General features: G+C 44.1%; 1 protein-coding gene across 3 annotated transcripts in view; it reads left to right on the top strand.

Moving 5' to 3' along the window:
• The first annotated feature begins 7,969 nt into the window (after positions 1 to 7,969).
• Positions 7,970 to 21,135, top strand: part of LOC134354319 (tetraspanin-18-like) — a 328,944-nt gene continuing 315,778 nt past the window's right edge. For all 3 annotated transcript variants that reach the window (XM_063063253.1, XM_063063252.1, XM_063063250.1), the window contains exon 1: positions 7,970 to 8,280. The gene's annotated coding sequence lies outside the window, so the exon portion shown is untranslated. The remainder of the gene's footprint in view (positions 8,281 to 21,135) is intronic.

Raw genomic sequence — 21,135 nt, 5'->3', positions numbered from 1 at the left:
ACCCGCACATCACAATAGCTTACAGACACTCTAGAAAGAATAACATGGACACCCATTGGCTCATTCACTCTATTATCAATAATATAACCCACGCTAGCGGCACAACTTTCTCAGCATTTATCATAACAAAGAAGTCATTTTAATTATAGCATAATAAAGAAACCATTTTAATTAGCCTACGCAGTAACATAAAAGAAGAAACCTCTTACATAACAATTTACCAGGACTTGCTCAAAGAATGTTATCCCTTATCCTGAGACCATGCACACGTGTTCTAGATCCTTGAGGTTGAAGAAGCAACATACCCTTGAAGAGATCAATTTTCATTCTCCTGAACTCCACTGAGTAAAGGAAATCATTGGACAAACCCCTTCCCTGCTCCCATGCTTCTCATGCAAAGTACCAGGTCTAAAGCAAGAGGGTTTCTGAAGAACTACATCTGTACACAGGTGATACAAGATAGAGCAGATGCTGGAATCTGGAGCAAGATGAAACAGCAGGTCAGGCAGCATCTATGAACGGAAGTGGGCAGTCCAGCCCTTCATCTGGATTGGTCTAGATGATCAGTAGTCCACAGTTCCCTCACAGGTCCTCACCAAAACATTGTACAATTACAGCAAGGGTTCCAGCCTCCTGCTATCATGACCAACACTCCACTGAATTCCCAACAATTATGCAAATAAAGGAAGATGCAATGCTAACCAAATTAGTGGGTCGTGTTACTTGAATTAAATCAGATTATTTCAGAGAGCGTTCCAGCATTTTTAATCTTATAGTTTCCTCGCTGATAATCATTTATTTCATTAACAGGCTTGCTACATTCTGTTACAAACAACTAATTTTTACAAACACGACACAATCTGCAGACGCTGGAAATACAAGGCAACACAAAATCAAGACGAAGGATCTTGGCCCCAAACATCAGCAGTTTATTCCTTTCCAGAGATGCTGCTTGGCCTGCTGAGTTCCACCAGTATTTTGTGTGTGTTGCAACTAATTTTTAGCTGTGCTTTCCAACATGTATTTTTCCATATATATAACACCAGAAATTGATTTATAATTTTTCAGCCTATTGGATGATTTAGGTACTTTCTTTTGATTGCCAATACAGAAAGATACTAGCTGGTTTGTTACACTTTATATGGAAGCTTATTAGCGCTTTGTCTCGTGAGCACTGACTTTGTCAGCTATTATCTCTTGGCCAGTAGGATTGTAAAGGTCAGATGTGATAAGGCCCTGACAGATATTCATGTGTATTCCTGCTGCTCTTGTACTGATCAGAGTGTCTCAAGATCTGGTCAGTTGAAGTGCCAGGATATTAAAGCCAGAAAGACAGTTATATCTAAATTGGAGCCCAGAGCCTTCTTAGTAATTAATCACACACCAATATCCTTAGGTCCTATGATGTTGGAAGAGTTGGTTAAGAATTCTGGGCATGGCTTCAGAGATACGAGCCACATAACTCTTTGTGGCAGTGGATGAATACCCTTCATTTGCCAACATCACTTTTCATACTGTAAAATGTTCACAGCAAGCTCCTCTGCATACACAATGTTCATATTGCCTTGGATTCTGTGTGCCTACGCTAGGTTTTGGAACTACTAATGAGTGCCCTGATAGTTAGATGCTGGCTGGAAAAACACTAGGGACATGTGTTAGCATGGAGATTCCAGGAAATCCTTGCATTGTAATCTAATGTCTTGGAGATTAAGTATGGGCACACCCAGAAACACTGCCAGATAAGACCATACACATACATACTCTACTGGGGAATTCCATCTGTTCCAACAGCTCTAATCCATTTAATGATGTACCTTCTGCTGGGTTTTTCATGCATGGTCTAAGATTTGGGAATAGTTGATAAGTAACCTAGAGGTTACCCCAGTTTAGATAATGCTGGGAATATGCACGCCTATCCTGCAGTTTTCATTTAAATGTGGTGGGTTATTTTGTGCGTAACGTTTGGGAGTTGGAGTGAGAAGAAGGATGGGGTTGATATAAATTGGTGTGTATCACAGAAAATGGTCCAATTAGTGGTGAAGTATTTGGAGTATCCAAATATTTTGTGCTTTTTCTAATCATCCTGTTCCAAGGTTACTGCTGCAGAGAAGCCTGCCCTCATTTGTTTTCTGTTAACCATTCAACAGCTCCTCTGTTTGTAAATCAGTTGTGACACTCTGCTGTTTGCTCACTAGATCTCCGGTTAAATAGAACACATTTAATGAGTCTGAAGGTTTTCAGTGATTCCTAGTTAACCCTCCAATACCATCCATGGCAAATTCTTGTGTTTTTTTAATCTTCCTCATTATGAGAAGATCATACAATATGTCACATTAATGTTATACCAAACGCATTGACTGTGAACATAAAACTGTGTTTGCCACCTGCTTTTATTAGTGTGACATCCACATTTCTGGTATTCCATGGTGTCACCATCGCCCCTTCATGCTCTGAGGTTGTGTGTACCCAGAGCCCTTTTCATTGTGAGCCATTACATTACAATACCAGGCTACTGTGGTATTAACTATCCCGGATGAGAATAAGTTTAGAAAGAGTTCTGCAAAACCATTATAACTTCAAGGACCCATAAAATGATGCAGCATAGGAATAAGTTTGCAGCGTTTCTTTGACAGGGCTCTCTCATTGCTCCCAACCCTCTACTTAATCCAATAGAACTCAAGTGCTTTTATTATAAAACCTGTTTTTAGAAGCTACAGTTCAGTCTGCTGCCATGATCCTTCCAGACAATGTAACCTGATTACATTGGCACTAGGGTAGTAGAGCATTTAGGACGATGCTATTACAGCCTGGGGCGTGGAATTCGGAACTTAATCGTGGTGCTCTCTGTAGGGAGTTTGTATGTTCCCCCCCCCCCCCACCACCACCCGTGGAGTTCATGCAATTCTCCCATCTGCTCTGGTTTCCTCTACAGTCCAAGGACCTGCCGGTTAGTAGGTTGTGAATTGTCCTGTGATTAGATCAATGGGATGCTAGCAGTGCAGCTCAAAGGGCCAGAAGGGCTTTGTTGTGTCTGCGCAACTGCATATCAATTAAATAAAAGCACGCACGCGGGAGATAGCTTTCACATTGCTGCGAGGGAGCGAGAAAGTGCAGAACAATGCACATGCATAGACAACAGAAAAATGTGCATGCATAGACAGCAGTCCATACGTAGTGCTAAAGGGAGTCATTGGTCTAAAAGAAATCGATCCAACATTATCAGAGTCAGAATCAGATTTATTATCACCACCATGTGACGTGAAATTTGTTAACTTAGCAGCAGCAGTTCAATGCAAAACATAATATAAAAGAAGAAAATAAATAAATCAGTAAATCGTATTCAGTGTACTTTATACGGTATAAGTACATTGAACAGATAAAAATCATGCAAAAACAGAAATATTATATATTTTTAAAAAGTGAGGTAGAGCCCAAGGATTCAATGTCCATTTAGAAATTGGATGGCAGAGGGGAAGAAGCTGTTCCTGTATCACTGAGTGTGTGCCTTCAGGCTTCTGTACCTCCTACCTGATGGTAACAGTGAGAAAAGGGCATGCCCTGAGTGCTGAAGGTCCTTAATAATGGACACTGCCTTTCTGAGACACCGCTCCTTGAAGATGTCCTGGGTACTTTGTAGGCTAGTACCCAAGATGGAGCTGACAAAATTTACAACCCTCTGCAGCTTCTCTCGGTCCTGTGCAGTAGCCCCTCCATACCAGACAGTGATGCAGCCTGTCAGAACGCTCTCCACGGTACATCTATAGAGTGTATTTGTTGACATACCAAATCCCTTCAAACTCCTAATGAAATATAGCTGCTGTCTTGCCTTCTTTATAACTGCATCGATATGTTGGGACCAGGTTAGATCCTCAGAGATCTTGACACCCAGGAACTTGAAACTGCTCACTCTCTCCACTTCTGATCCCTCTATGAGTATTGATATACGTTCCTTTGTCTTACCCTTCCTGAAGTCCACAATCAGCTCTTCCGTCTTAATGACGTTGGATGCCAGATTGTTGCTGTGGCACCACTCCACTAGTTGGCATATCTCACTCCTGTACGCCCTCTCGTCACTACCTGAGATTCTATCAACAATGGTTGTATCGTCAGCAAATTTATAGATGGTATTTGAGCTATGTCTAGCCACACGGTCATGGGTATATAGAGAGAGTAGAGCAGAGGGCTAAACACAGACCCCTGAGGTGCGCCAGTGTTGATCGTCAGTGCGGAGGATATGTTATCACCAATCCGCACAGATTGTGGTCGAGGATCCAATTGCAGAGGGGGGTACAGAGGCCCAGGTTCTGCAACTTCTCAATCAGGATTGTCGAAATAATGATATTAAATGCTGAACTACAGTTGATGAACAGCATCCTGACATAGGTGTTTGTGTTGTCCAGGTGGTCTAAGGCCATATGGAGAGCCATTGAGATTGCACCTGCCATTGACCTATTGTAGAGATAGGCAAATTGCAGTGGGTCCAGGTCCTTGCTGAGGCAGGAGTTCAGTCTAGTCATGACTAACCTCTCAAAGCATTTCATCACTGTTGATGTGAGTGCAATAGTCATTAAGGCCTACTTAACGTTTTATCCCTGAACAAATAAATAAATTCCATCAGTACTTCTTTTTGTCAATTAATGTCAGTCTGTGACTTTAAGCAACTTTATTAAGTTGCCCTTTATTCTTCTCTTCTGTGTGACGAATCCCTCCCCATGACTGGAGGGTTCTGGTACCGTTGTGGTAAGCCTTTTCTACATACTCTTTGAAGACTTGGCATCTTTCCTCAACTGCTCCTAGAGTTTGTCACCTTGGTCTAGCAGGTATTCTATATAATTTTTAGCAAATCTGAAAAGAAAGGCCTGTCAATAAGGAACAAGTTTTAGAATTCTCTACCGTGGAGTGTTGTGAATATTCAATCTTTGTGTTTCGTTGAAACAAAAATTGATAGATTGTTGGTTATTAGAGGAGTTAAGGGAATCGGGATAGGGCAGATAATGGTGACTGAGGTAAAAGATTAGCCATATAATCTTGTAGGCCAAGGGAACACATTGCCAACTCCTACTTCTCCGTTCTTAATTTCTGTTGTTTTATATCATAAATGGGAATCTTAACCCTTATAAGTGAACGGAGGTGACAGAAAGCTGTCAATTTCTGAATTTAAATCAATCTCATAGGGCTGTGGGCAAACAATCCTTCGGAAGGTGCCAGGATCGGGATTGAACCTGGGTTGCTGGATCGGAGAAGCTGCAGTACTATCCAACTGATGGGACCATTTTGACTGACATCCAAAGTGGCTCCAAGTTTATAAAGGCCCTACCATGGACTATACCATCTTCACCCGAGCACTGTCAGATCACGAAGCAGCCTGTGGGATGGAATGTGGGGATGAGGGGTAGCAATATGTGATGTGAAAACTCATTGATTAGAGTCCCCAATTCCATGTCTACTCTCACAGCTCTCTGTCTCATGACCATCCCTTGGAAAACACAAAGCACTGCAGAGGCCACTAAACTGAGAGAGATGAAGAAAATGCTGGAAAAGTTCTTCATCAGATATGGCAACATCTGTGGGGAGAGAAACAGGTTTCAGGTTAATGACCTTTACATCTGAATTGGAAAAGTGAAAAAGAGAGTACACTTTAAGAGAGACAGAGAGAATGCCTATGGTCAGGTGAAGACAAGTATTATCCAGGTAGCACAGTTCTTTCAGTGGTGCCCAGTGAAATCACGACTGATCTGAGAGGGAGGCGTAGAGTAGAGGGAAATGAACATGGGCATCCTTTATATTTCTGCAAGGCACGAACTGCTGAGTACTTTGTTGCAAATCATTGGACTGATGAATGGCCTTAATACCTTATTAAAAGCAATGCCTGAAATTTGCAGACCATAGCATAGAACTCATGTGAGTGGACACCCCATCGGTATCCCAGCCTTTCTGGAGTAAAGACCTCATTGTAAAAGCTGGTGATGCTCCTTTGCTTATACTTGTGATGAAAACCACCAACAAAGCCCTTTAGCACATTTGCAGAGAGTGAGGCCAGTTCTCCTTGCTGTTCTGCAACATTTACTGAGCTCTGTGCTGAACCAAGGCTGAGGCTTTGGCCTACTTCCGCTGCGCCATCCAGGCTCCGTGACGTTTACTTGTCTCTGCAGTGAGCTGAGGCTGACGCTGTGGTCTTCACTGGCTGCTCTGCGCTTTGTGTCTATGGGCTCACTTTTGTTCGACATGTTATTTGCTTACTTTTGTTGTTTGCACAATTTGTTTTTTTCTCTCTCCCTGCACATTGGGTGCTTGATGGTCTTTTTTCATGGGTTCTTTCTGGTTTCTTTGTTTTGTGGCTGCCAGTAAGGAGATGAATCTCAAGGTTGTATAAAGTACGAGGGGTGATAGATAAGTTCGTGGCCTAAGCTAAAAGGAGTCAATTTTAGAAAACCTGGCACATTTATTTTTCCTATATTTACACACTTAGTCCAGCAGTCGTGGAGCATACGGATCCCTTCTTTGTAGAAGTCCAGAACCTCCAGAAGTGGTCGACAGTAGGGGTGATTGATAAGTTTGTGGCCTAGGGTATAAGGAGATGAGTTATTAACTTCAAACTTTCTGCATAATCACTCAAAGAGTTGAACTGCATGTGCATGTAACGAGAGCTGTATAACTCATCTCCTTCTACCTTGGGTCACGAACTTATCAATCACCCCTCGTAAACATACTTTGATAATAACTGTATTTTGAACTTTGTCTTTTGACTTGATCGTAACGGTAGAATGAATGATATGACCAATTATAAATACAAGTCTGCTGCCTCGATCCTCAGGAATGCTTGTTTTGAGGAGGTTTATGTTATTAAGAATCTATGTCACTCAACACGGACAGATAACATACTGAACCAGCTTCTTCCCTTTGGCTACTTGATTCTTGCACCAACCTGCAAAATCCTATCACCTCCTCAATTTCAAACTATGACTGCTTTGCACTACAATGGACATTTTTGTTGTAATTTTATGTAAGAATTGTGTAGGATTTATGTTTATTTGTGAATGCTGTTTATCTGGTGCTGTGCTCCTGTGATGCTGCTGCAAATCAGCTTTTTACTGCACCTGTACATACATGTACTAGTGCAGATGACAATAAACTCATCTTTGACTCTGAAGAGTTCTCCAGTCAGGAGAGAAAACTTGCGTGCTCTGCACTGTGTACTCTACTAGCAGTTATGGTCGAAATGACAATAAAAAGTGACTTGACTTGACAAGGACCGAGTGGTGCCTCCTCCTGAGATACTCTTAGCACAAACACCCTTGCAACAGATAAAGTGGGTGAAGATAAGACTAATTACATCATTTCCCTGTGGTTGTTCTCTGTTTGAGGTTGACTTCTGCCCCCAGTCTATAGGAAAAGGAGAAATGAAGAAGATGAGATTGGATTCATACCATAGTATCCAGTTCTTGATGTAGGTTCCTGCAAACCAGAAAAGCTGGAAATACTCAACAGGTAAGTCAGCAACCGCAGCGAAAGACATAACATTGGTGATTCCAATTAATGACCTTTCACTCGAATTTTTACAAATAACATGTGTTGGTAATATTATATTATACCGCTTGACTAATAGGCAAACATATTGGCTTGGCAGCCAAAACATATTTCAGTTTGTGCCACTGAAACAATTTGCATCATAAATTCAGCTCAGCCTGGACTCCATCCTAAATTTTAAACTCCCATGGTTGCATTGACCCCTCAGGATGTTTAAAAGTAGTCAGTTGGCCTGTTCTTTGGCTGGAATTTATAAAGGCGCAGTGACTGGGCCAGCAGTGCAAGACCACAGGAAGTCTGTAATTAAATGATCTTGTCTCTGTCACCCGCACACAAACTGTGATTGTTCTGACAGCCGTATGGTTTTGGAAATGCGTGCTGTTTTTATGAGTCTGGAGGCTTCCTTCCACTCCTTCATGTTTGTCTGAGCTCTAGTCCACTCTTTCTCTCAGGCAGTCATGTGAGATTAGTTAGAAATCTTGACATACAGCTTCCTGCCAGGAGGTAGGGCTACTGCTCAAGCTGCTGGACTCGTAGTGTGTGAATGAGCTGAGCTGTCAGTGCACAGAACAGCTGAATCCTGTGTGACTGCAAGTAAAGGACACAGACTTTCACACCAGGGCTAACAATCCACTGTTGCTTCTGCCTCAGCACAGTGCACTGGGAGCTGCTGACCCACCTTCGTTGTAACTGCTGGCAGCAAGAATTGAGACTTCACCGTGACTCCCAAGTGCTGGAGTAATTCTGACGTTGGTAAGTGCAAATGACAACAGGATTATGGCTTCATTTCTTGTAGTTTTAATTTTCACACTGATGTAGCCCAGTGTGTGTGCGAATTGTCTGGTAGCTCTGCTTACAGAGGCGTGTTCTCCTGCAGTACTTGTAGGTGTAAAGATTTGTGCTTAATTTTCTTGAAAAATTAATCTGGCCGAAGAAATTATTTGAATGATACAGTCTTGAGACTTAAATGCAGATCCTCTAGATGTGGTGTAGCTCCACAATGTCTAAACGAAGCCTTTATGTTTTTATTTCAAATGCAGAATTAGGGAGATCATACTTGCAAATTTAGTGAAACCTCTTTAAGTTCTATCTGAACCACATTGTAAACATGGTGGGCTGTTGACAGCTTTGTACAGGAGGGAAACGTTATCAGCCTGTTGAGTGAAACAGATTACAAAATCATTTATACATTATGAGCACTGCTTGGTTTGAAGAGGTAACAAAAACTGTTCTGAATACAAATGCTTTGTCTGTAAGAGGTGTACAAACCAAAGTATTGCACCCAAGGTGTAAGGAGGGAAAAGCTGAGGAGCTTTACCTTACTGTGGCTCAGTCAAGACAGTTGGAGCCTCAGTTGCTTAGTTCTATCTCCTAGTGGCTTTATGTCTAGTTCTGGTGCTGATGGAGCTTATCAGGGCTCACTATAAATAGGAGGATGTTAGCAGCTACGTACCAGAAATTCATTCTTAATTGATGAATTAAAGGTAATTGCATTGTCTTAACATAATTCACTTTCATAGGTCCTATTTCAGTAAAGCAGGACGGCCCACAACTGCTACCGAGCTTGTGTGTTTTGTGTGAGCCACTTGCTCAAATTTCTGCCCAGGTTTGGATTCTGATAGAACTCGAGCAGACTGATTTCAGTTCTAATTTACACATTACTATTACTGCTTGTAAAGAGCCCGTGCTGGTGAAACTGTGCTGGGAAAGCTGGAACTGTGATGTACAAGGACCCTACCTAGGTCAAGCCCAGCACAGGTTACTGCTGGAGCTTGTGTGGTTTCCTCAATGACATGAGCGTAAGGTTTATTCCAGTGTCAATTACGCTGTTTGGTGTTTTAGTGTTCACTTAGGGGTTGAGGTTTCAGGAATTTGTATCACCATCTGAAAGTTAGTGGTTCAGAACAAACTTTTAACTTCACCACATAAGGGGAAAGCTTCTTGTCCTCAACTGCTCCTAGGTGTCAGTGTCTGGTTTTGGGAAGATTAACGTAATTCATAGCAGCAGATGAGGGAACAAACCCTCTTAATGTTTGGATGGTGTTCTTAATGTATTATTTTAAGGCATGAAAAGGCTTTTTCCCTCAAGCAGGATCCAAGGATAGATATCCCTGATATCAGTGGAAGAACATAGCCAAGGAGGTCAATGCTAGGTGTGAACCATCAAGAACCTGGAGGCAGAGAAACAAGTTTAATAATCTGACCCACATGGTCAAGCTCAGTAAACTTTTCAACAAATCCCATCTCCTGCTAAGTTTCAATAGGTTCAACAGGTACATTTAGTGTCAGGGAAATGTATACAATATACTGTCATAAGGGGGTGGCTTTGAACGGACCCAAGTGCAAGACACAGACACTGAAGTACGAGGGGCAGGACTAGGATACAGGCTGAGGACAAGGACATGGACACGAAAACCGGGAACCCAGAACAGGACTGGACAAGAGAGCTAGGAGCCTGGGCTTGGACTCTGAGCCAGAGACTGGACGAGGACCCAGTACCTGGGTCTTGCCTCTGGCTCGGACCCCAGAACTAGGCAAGGACGAGGTTTGGCAGGCAGGCAGGATGAGGCTGGAGTCTTCAGGCTTGAGACTTGAGGCGAGGCTTGGCAGGAGGCTGGAGTCTTCAGGCTTGAGGCTAGGCAGGCTCCTCCTGGGCAGGGCGCGGATCACCACCCGACGGAGGCATGGGACAGGAAGGGACAGAACCAACTGCAGGTAATGGCAAGACAGCCTGGCTTACCTGGGCGGAGGCAAGGGACAGGAAGGGAGGTAGGTACAGATTGGCTCCAGGACAAGACTGCAGGGGAGACGAGGCGAGAGTTACCAGCAAGACAAGGCAAGGCTTCTGGCAAAGCAAGGAGAGACAAGAACTTCAGGTGAGTCGAGAGTTACCGGCAAGACAAGGCAGGGCTTCAGGCGAGGAAACAGGAGGCAGGGGAAGGGATACAAGGAGTAGGGACAAGAACAATCTAGCAGCCATACCCTGGTCTCTGAAGGTATTTATGCAGCCAGCCCCAACGAGCATCAGCTGACTCAATTAGAGCTCAACAAGAACAGAAACAGGGTAGACAGGAAAACCTGGAACAAGGGTTGATGGACCGGACCTTGAACCGGAATACGGACTTCACGGACTGGACCATGACATATACATCCTGAAATCCTTTTTCTTTGCAAACATCCACAAAAACGGAGGAGTGCCCCAAAGAATGAATGACAGTTAATGACAGATTTCTCCCAGCTCCCCCCTCCCATGCACAAGCAGCAACCAGGCAATGAGCCTCCACCAGCAAAAAAGCATCGGCACCCCCACCAAACACTCAACTGTGCAGCAAAGCATCAATAAAGACACAAACTTGCAGTACCCCAAAGACTATTTGTACTCTGCATACCACAGGCTCTCTCCCTCCTTAATTAGGGAAAGAGAGATGTCCCGGTTTCACAGAGAGAGGGGAGATATAACAAACAACTCGTTGATTTATGGTATTAAAAGTTTGTTGCGTCGCTTTTTCCGAGCCCTGTGCCTCTGGGCACACGGCCAACAGAAAACCTGCCACTTCTGATCTTCCTTGTTCTCCCGCGTTGCATCAGTCAGTGGTGGCGACACCACCCCTGAACCAGTGCGCCTCCAGAGCCATGAAAATCCAAACCCTGAAGGCGCACTCGCCTTCCAGACCGTGTCCTTGGCATAGCAAAAAGCAGCCGGTTGTGAGGCCCTGAGAGTGGGTCCCATTCCCGCAGAGAGTGTAACTCCAGGTCAGGGTCTTCAAAAGAAAGTTGAAAAGGTAAAAAAGAGATATCAAAGATAGAAATAAAAATGCAGGCAAAGGAATCGCCGCTTATTGCTATCATCACTAAGCTCCACCCTCTTTGCACCATCTTTTACTATAAACGGAAAATACCGGAAATGTAAATCAGTTCAGGCAGCGTCTGTAGAGATGGATGAATGGAGTTAATATTTCATGTTGTCAAATTCTCATCAGAAAAGCCTGATGAAAGGACGTAGACTTGAAACACTAACTCTGTATCTCTCTCCACAGTTGCACAGAATACTTCCAGCATTTTACCCATTTTAGTATAGATTTAAGCTTCTGTAGATTTTTCTTTCTGGTAGTTGGCATACTGGCCCTCATCAGTCAGGGGACTGTGTATAGCAGTTGGAGTGTAGTGTTCGGTAGCTGTGGCTGAAGACATTGGTGAGGCTGCATTTGGAATAATGTTTACAGGTCTGGTCACCATGTTAGAAGAACAATGTCTTTAAGCTGGAAAGAGCGCAGGGGAAATTACAAGGATGTTGCTGAGACTCAGGGGAGAGCATTTCAGTGGACTTTATTTATTCAAGCATTGGAAAGTGAGGAGTGATCTTATAGAGGAGTATAAAATCACGATGGGGCTTAGATAGAATTGACACGTGCAGTCTTTTTTCCAGGGCTGGGAGATCAAGAACCTGAGGGGCAACTTTTTCAACGGGAAGGTACATGGATCAGAAAGGTTCAGAGAAATAGTGGCCCAACATGATCAAATGGGCCTGGTTTAGATGGGAATCATGGTTGGCATGGACCAGATGGGCTGAAGGGCACATTTCCATACTCTGCTCAGACATCACTCATGCACCAAATCTCCACAAGTCAACTACTAACAACTGTTGTCAATCATCGTTGCTATCGTACGCGTTCAGCAGCACATCCTTCCCCGTGTACCACTGCTTCAACCATCACTCTTTCATCTCTCTGCTTACTCATGCTCCCAGCTCTCTTAGGTTGCTCAAGCACTGCAGGCAGAACACAAGGGCACAGCACCATGCTTGCTGGTGTTGTCCACTCTCCTGCAGGAGAAAGTGACATACACATCACTTGGTACTGGCGACAGTCAGTGATGTGCCAAACCGCGGGCAAATACCACTCCCTCAGGCCATTGCAGATGATGGCAACCACTACCATTGCTAATCCACCACACTCTCCCTTGTCCCACTGTCACTGCTCATCTTGAAGAAGCAGGTAGTATGTCCCTTCGAATTGCATACTTCCATCAACAAGACCAGGTATTTGTGGCCTTCTCCTTCTGAATGCTTAAGAACTCCTGTTGGTGTACATGGCACTATGACATTGTGTCCATTACGGGGATCTGGCTGTCTCAAGTGCAGGAAAGCCGGCTAATCTTTGTGGGGTTTAAATAGTTCAAAAAGGACAGGGAGGGAGGTAAAAGAGGTGGGGAAATGGCATTGCAAATCAGGGATCATATCACAGCTACAGAACATGAGGAAGTCGTGGGGGGGTGGGATTGTCTACTGAGTCAGTGCGGAGGGGAGTCAGAAACAGGAAGGGAGCAATCACTCTATTAGGAGTATCCTATAGACCTGCCCCACCCGCCAATAACAACAGAGACACTGAGGAACAGATTAAGAGGCAGATTTTGGAAAGGTGAAAAAGTAACAGGGCTGTTGTCATGGGTGATTCCAACTTTCTTAATATTGATCTTTAGTGCAAAAGATTTGGATAGATCGGAATTTGCGATGCAACATGTGAACAAGCTGACGAGAAGAGAGCCCATACTGGATCTGGTACCAGGTAATGAACCAGGTCAGGTGTCAAATCTCTCTAGTGACAACTCCCTGACTTCTACCACATATTAGGCAGCAACTTCGGAGCATAAATTGGCAACAGATGTACTCAGGGAAATGCACAATGGAAATGTAGAGATTGTTTAGGGACACTTGCATGGGGTTCTGGATAGGTTCATCCAATGAGGCAGGGTGAAGGAACCATGGTTACCAAAAGATGTGGAACATCTAGTCAAGAGGAGGAAGGAAGCTGTTTAATGTCTAGGAAGCAAGGATCAGACAGGGTACTTGAGAATTACAAGACAGCCAGGAAGGACCTGAAGAATGGCTTTAGGAGAGCTAGAAAGAGGCACGAGAAGACCTTGGTGAGTAGGATTAGGAGAAAGCTCAAGGTGTTCTACATGTAGTGAAGAACAGGAGGATGACTTCAATGAGGGTAGGACCAATTGGGCATAGAAAAGGAAATACGTGCCTGCAGTTGAAGGATGTAGCTGAGGTCCTTAGTGAATACTTTGTAGATATTTACAAGTATAGTCTGACTAGAGGTATTCAGTGTGGCTTTCTGAGGGACAGGTCATGCCTCATGAGCCTGACTGAATTCTCTGAGAATGTGACAAAGCACATTGATGATCGCAGAGCAGTGAATGTGGTGTATATGGAGTATATGGTGTACATGTGGCAGTTTGACAAGGTTCCCCATGGTAGGATCATTCAGAAAGTCAGAAGACATGGGATGCAGAGAAACTTGACTGTGTGGATTCTGAATTGGCTCACCATAGAAGGCAGAGGGCGGTTGTAGATGAAGCATATTCTGCCTGGAGGTTGATGACCAGTGGTGGACTTGTTCTGGGACCCCTGTTTTTTGTGATTTCATAAATGACTTGGATGAAGAAGTGGAAGGATGGGTTAGTAAATTTGCAGAAAACATAGAGGTTGGTGGAGTTGTGGACAGTGTAGAAGGTTGTCATAGGTTACAATGGGATATTGACTGGTTGCAGATCTGGGCTGAGAAGTGGCAGATGACATTAACCCTGAGAAGTATGGAAGGTTGAATTTGAAGGCTGAATGGAGGGTTAATGGCATTGTTCTTTGCAGTGCGGAGGAACAGAGGATTTTGGGGTTTATGTCCACTGATCCCTCAAGGTTGCCTCACAGATTAATAGGGTTGTTAGAAGGTGTATGGTGTGTTGGCTTTCATTAGTTGGTGGACTGAGTTCCGGAGTTGCAATGTAGTGTTGCAGCTCTATAAAACTCTGGTTAGAGCACACTTGGAATATTGTGTTCAGTTCTGGTCGCCTCATTATAGGAAGGTTATGGAAGCTTTAGAGAGGGCGCAGAAGAGATTTACCAGGATGCTGCCTGAATTAGAGAACATGTCTTATAAAAATAGGATGAGTGAGCTGGACTTTTCTTCTTTGGAGCAAAGGAGGATGAGAGATGACTTGATAGAGGTGTACAAGATGACGAGACATAGATCGATTGGCTAGCCAGAAACTCTCCACAAGATCGGAAATGACTAACACCCGGGGGGGGGGGGCATAATTTGAAGGGTGCTGAAGAAGGGTCTTAGCCCAAGATGTCGACTGTTTATTCATTTTCATACAGTGTTGTGTGTGTGTGTTGCTCTGGATTTCCAGCATCCCATATTTATAATTTTAAGGTGATTGGAGGAAGGTATAGATAGGATGTCAGAGGTAAGTTCTTTACACAGAGAGTTGTGAATGCATGGACTGCCCTGCCAGTGGTCGTGGTTGAGGCAGATACATTAGGGGCATTATAGAAAACTCTTACATAGGCACATGGACCATAGAAAATTGAAGGGCTATATATGAGGGAAGGGTTAGATTGTTCTTAGATAGATTTAAAGGTTGGCGCAACATTATGGGCCATAAGACCCGTACTATGTGTGGTGTCCACTGTGTGGACTGACAATGATCCCTGGCATTTACAAACATCTGTGCTCCCTCAGGATGTGACCATTTGTTCGAGTGTGAGTTCAAGTTTATTGTCATGTCCATAAGTACAATGAAAAACTTGTTTGCCACAGTATCATGGGCACATAGGTACGGACAACATATGGAATATAAGTTATACATAAAAGATGCTAAAAAGAGAGAAAAAACCGCAATGACAGGAACTTAGTGCAAAAAAAGACATAATCAGAGTCAAGTCCATGGTAATGCGAAAGGAGATTTGTAGCGTTCTGTTGCTGAGGTAGGATTAGAGTTGAGCAGGTTGTTTCAAGAACCTGTTGGTTGTAGGAATGTAGCTGTTCCTGAGTCTGATGGTGTGGGACTTCAGGCTCCTGTACCTCCCGGCTAATGGTAGCAATGAGAAGAGGGCATGGCCCGGATGATGGGGACCCTTGATTTATAGATGCTACCTTCTTGAGGCAGCACCCCCTGCAGGTACTGGGGAGGGCTGTGCCTGTGATGTATACTACTCTCCTCTTGTGTTGGCTGTGTTAGAACTGTCGTACCAGGGCGTGAAGCAACCTGTCTTGATACTTCCAACACTGCATCTGCAGCAGTTTATGAGGTTGTTTGATGATATGCAGAAAAGACACTGGCTCACCTACCTTCTGATTGCATCCATGTGCTGGGGCCAGCGCAGGTCATTCACTCTTGGATTTAAAGCTGTTTGCGGTCTCCACCTCTGACCCTCCAAGGCGATGCTGGTGTTCGTAGCAGCTCATGCAGACTCCAGGGATGAGAAGTGATCCAAGAGGATCAGAGCTGTCTAAGGCTGTCCCTCACCTCTGCTGTGACAGTGAACAAGTAACAGGGAGGCTGGAAGTTACTTCATACTGCTTGAAAGTCCCATGTGAACAGATTTTTGTTTGAAGACTGGCTTGTGTTTGTATCAATGGCTGCTATCCACATCTACTGCTGAAAAATGTCTTCAATACCCAGCAACCACCAGCCACAGACTTTTCCTTTGCAAGTCAGTAGCCTCTGCCAGCAGATCACAGGAGATATAACGTCACAGAATCACACAGCACAGGACCAGGCCATTTGGCCTATCACATCCATGCTAACCCTTCTGCCTGTTGGCACGAATCCCATTTGCCATTGAGAATTGGAATCAGGTTTCATATCACTGATGTACAGTATGTCATGAAGTTTGTTCTTCTGTGGCAGTACAGTGCAATGGATAAAAACACCAGAAGTTACAATAAGAGTGTATAACAAATAAACATATTGTGCAAAAAGAGGGCAATGGAGTGAGGCAGTGTTTGTAGATTGCTGACCGTTTGGACATCTGATGGCAGAGGGGGAAAGTGTTGAGTGGGTCACCAGTCCTCCCCAGTGGGAGAAGGGCATGTGCTGGATGGTGAGGGGAAGCAGCAGATCATGAAACTTCATATGGAGGTGACAGGGGACTGGCCTTCTGCTGCTACCCTGCTGCACGGGGGGAGGGGAGGGGTTTAAACTTGAGTTGCAGAGGGATGGGAACCAGGGCGCCAGAACAGATAGAGGAGTGGTTGTAGAGAAAGATGTAGATTGACATTCACACAAAGTCAGAAATTAAAAGGTTGAACAAATTTCTAGGAAGACCACAGACTGTTCCAAGAAACATAAGGTTGTTCTAGTAGGTGATTTTAACTTTCCACATATTAGACATCCCACCCTGCAAAAACTCATTTCAGGGAGGTAGCACCATCAATTTGCGGGAGATTCCCGGAAATTCCGGGAGAAGTGGGATGTCTGCAATAGAGTAGCTCCTTAGCAGCTGGCCAGCTAGTTTAAATAATGTTAGCTACGCTATTGAACGAATGACAACTGTTAAACTCACCTCAACATGTCTTTTACAGTCTTAACCCACCACGGGCAATAGAAAAGTCACTGTTGTAAACAGTGCAGCGAGCAACACTGTCATTATTTTTGACCCTTATTAGGCAGGGGTACATTTTACTGTAGTCTGGAATGATGTACGTTTTATATTTTCTTTTTTTGGAACACTCTGCCATGGCGCGATCTCGCTCTCGCTCTCGCTCTCTCTCTCTCTCTCGCTCTCTCTCCCTCGCTCGCTCGCTCTCAAAAAAATCCATTTTCGGGATATTGTATATAATTTGCGGGCATCAGGGAGCCACTATCAATATGCGGGAGACTCCCGGAACTTCCGGGAGAGGTGGGATGTCTGACATATTGACTGGGATACCTACACTGTAAAAGGGCTGGATGGGATAGTTTGTCAAATGTGTTCAGGGAAGTTTCCTTAATCAGTACATAGAAATCCCAACTAGAGAGAATGTGATACTATGTCTCATATCATATTAGTTTCAAGGTAATTATGGAAAAGGATAGGTCTGGTCCTTGAGTTGACATTCCAAATTGGAGAAAGGCAATCTTGATGGTATCAGAAAGGATCTGGTAAAGTGTGGATTGGGACAGGTTGTTTTCTGGCAAAGGTGTAGTGATAAGTGGGAGGCCTTCAGAAGTGAAATATTGTGTATACAAAATGTGTATGCTCCTGTCAGAATGAAGGGCAAGGATAACAGGCTGTGGGAACCTTAGTTTTCAAGAGATATTGAGGTCCTGAAGTAGGCAGTGCTTAGCAGATATAGGCAGATAGGAACAAATGAGGTACTTGAGTATAAGAAATGCAAGAGAACAAAAGGGCTGAAAGAAGGCTTGAGGTTGCTCTAGTAGACGAGATGAAGGAGAATCCTAAGGGCTTCTATCGATATATTAAAGCAAAAGAATAGTAAGGGACAAAATTGGCCCGCTAGAAGATCCAAATGGTAATCTGTGTGTGGAGTTGAAAGAGGTGGGGGAGATCTTAAATGGTTTTTTTTGCATCTGTATTTACTTGGGAGACAGATACAGAGTCTATAGAAGTGAGACAAAGCGGCAACAAGACCGTGGATCCTATACAGATTACAGAGGAGGAGGTGTTTGCTGACTTGATAAATCCCCAGGGCCTGACAAGTGTTCCCTCAGACCCTGTGAGAAGCTAGTGAAGGAATTTTAGGGCCCCTAACAGAGATATTTAAAATATTCTTAGCTATGGGTGAGGTGACAGGAGATTGGGAATAGTCATTGTTTAAGAAAGGCTCTAAGAATAAACCAGAAAATTATAGGCCAGTGAGCCTGACATCAGTCTTGGGAAAGTTATTGAAAGGTATTCTAAGGGGCTGGATATATAAATATTTGGATAGATAAGGACTGATTAGAAATAGTCAATGTGGCTTTGTGCATGGTAGGTCATGTCTAACCAATCTTATAGAGACTTTCAAGGAAGTTACCAGGAAAGTTGATGAAGACAAGGCAGTGGATGATGTCTACATAGACTTTAACAAGGCATTTGACGAGGTCCCACATGGGAGGCTGGTCAAGAAGGTTCAGTCGCTGGGCGTTCAAGATGAGGTAGTGAATTGAATTAGACATTGGTTTTGCAGGAGAAGCCAGAGAGTGGTAGTAGATGGTTGTCTCTCGTACTAGAGGCCTGTGACTGCAAGGATCAATGTTGGGTGCTGCAAGGATCAGTACTGGGTCTGTTGTTGTCATCTATATCAAAGATTTTGATGATAATGTGGTTAACTGGATCAGCAGTTTTGCGAATGACACTAAGATTGGGGGTGTAGTGGACAATGAGGAAGACTATCAGAGCTTGCAACAGGATCTGGACCAACTAGAAATATGGGCTGATATATGTCAGATGGAATTTAATATAGACAAGTGTGAATTGAGGTTGGATGAAACTACAACTAGAAGTCATGGGTGAAAGGTGAAAAGTTTAAGGGGAACACAAGGGGGAACTTCTTCACTCAGAGGTTGGTGACAGTGTGGAACGAGCTGCCAGTGAAAGTAGTAGATGCGGGTTCAATTTCAGCATGTAAAAGAAATGTTGATAGGTACGTGGATGAGCGGAGAATGAAGAGCTATGGTCTGGGTGCAGGTTGAAGGGACGAAGTAGGTTAATAGTTCAGCAAGGACTGGATGGGCTAGAGGGCTTGTTTTGAGTGGTAGTGCTCTATGGCTCTATGCCACAGAGTGAGATTCCCAGACACCTGGAGAGGAACAGGCTGTTTGACCATAGTCCTTCTCTTGACCTTCTTTGGCCTCCACTGACAATAGGCTTTGAAAGTGATCTCCCACTTCCAATCATTCTGGAGGCCCAGCGAGATTGCAGCTAGATTTCTGTAAATTTGTGAGATATCACAACTCCAACAAAATCCAACCAACTCACCAATTCAACAGAACGTAACCAATTCAATTCCCTCCACTGTCATAAACCTGCAACCAATCAGTAACAATTCTTTCAGAGATGTGAGTCATCTTTCTTTTGTTTGGATTTGACTTCCCATGCATTGGTTACATGAGAGTGCTGTGACTTGCTAACAAGTGTTGTCAGGTTGAAGCAATATGAGGACTGATGTCAACAAATGCCTACTCCTGATGGTTAGTTTGAAGGACAGCACCAGGCAATATGTTATCTGAAACGAGAACACACAGCACTGGAAAAATAGTGGAACAAAGTTGATTAGAGATTAACTTTATTTGTCACATGTACATCAAAACATACAGCACTTTTTGTGTTAGTGACCAACACAGAGTGAGGATGTGCTGGGGGCCAGTCTACAAGTATTGCCTCACTTCCAACATCAACATAGCACGTCCACCACTTAGTAACCCTAACACATATGTCTTTGTAATGTGCCCGGGGGGGGATCCAGAGCACCCACAGGAATCCCACACAGCCAAGGGGACAATGTTCAAACTCCTTACAGACAGAATTCAACCCTATCACTGGCACTGGCTGGTGTTCCACTAACCACTATGCTCGTGTGCCACCTCTATTGTAGCTCGGTGCACAGGGTCCTAGCAAAAACTACAAAGATGGTTAAAGACACATGAGGCTGCAGATGCTGAAATCTGGGGCATATTACAAGCTGCTGGGGGAGCCAGAGTATCAGGCAGCATCTGGAGAGGTAAATGAGCAGTCGTCGTTTTAAGTTGAGAGCCTTCATCTGGACTGTGACAAATTGCCATGCTGCCTGCTCTTTCCACTTCCTCTTAGCTCTAATATTTCATTAGAGAGCAGTGATATCAGGGTCATCTTCTGCTTCACACCAGCCGCCAGTCTTCCATTGATCCAGTGAGCGAGAACACACACTACCGGCTTACGATGGAGCTGCTGAGGGGAAGCAACTACTTACTGGCAGCTTTGAAAGCAAGACATACAACTAAATACTTTATTAATAACACTTTTCTGTATGGTAAATCAGACATCCCACCTCTCCTGGAAGCTTCGGGAGTCTCCCGCATATTAATAGAGGCTCCCTGATGTCCACAATTTATATACGATACCCCGGAAATTGATTTTTTTTTAGAGTGAGAGAGCACGAGAACGAGAGAGAGAGAGAGAGTGCACGAGACAGCGCCATGGCAGTGTTCCAAAAAAAGAAAATATAAAATGTATGTCACCCCAGACTACCCTAAAGTGTACCCCTGCCTAATAGGGGTCAAAATAATGACAGTGTTGCTCGCTGCACTGTTTGCAACAGTGACTTTTCTATTGCCCATGGTGGGTTAGGACTGTAAAATACATGTTGAGGTGAGTTTAACAGCTGTCATTCGTTCAATAGCGTAGCTAACGTTATTTAAACTAGCTGGCTGGCTGCTAAAGAGCTACTCTACTGCAGATATTCCACCTCTCCCTGCAGTTCCAGGAGTCTCCCGCAAATTGATGGTGCTGCCTCCCTGAAATGAGTTTTTGCAGGGTGGGATGTCTGGTAAATGATCAACACACACAATGAAGAGATGGGTGAAGGTGAGGCTGAGTCAAGATCGAAGAGTGCAGGTATGAGAAGCTGGAGCAAGGTCGAGGCATTTTTGAGACAGGGCCCCAGGGCCTGCTGAGTAAGGAAAAGTTGTAGCATAGGACAGGCAGCTTCAAGGCCTGTCCACCTAAGCCAAGGGCAATGTTTGATCGATTAATGTGCCAGGCTGACTTAGAAAGGTCGGGGCGGGCTGAAGTGTGGCAGATGGGTCCAGGCCCAGAGCATATCGACATGACAAGGCCCAGGCCTTAGTACGAGGAATGAC

This window comes from Mobula hypostoma, chromosome 11, assembly GCF_963921235.1.
Source record: "Mobula hypostoma chromosome 11, sMobHyp1.1, whole genome shotgun sequence".
Lineage (NCBI taxonomy): Eukaryota > Metazoa > Chordata > Chondrichthyes > Myliobatiformes > Myliobatidae > Mobula > Mobula hypostoma.
The sequence above is the reverse complement of the archived record's forward strand: the minus strand, read 5'-3'. Positions and strand labels throughout refer to the sequence as shown.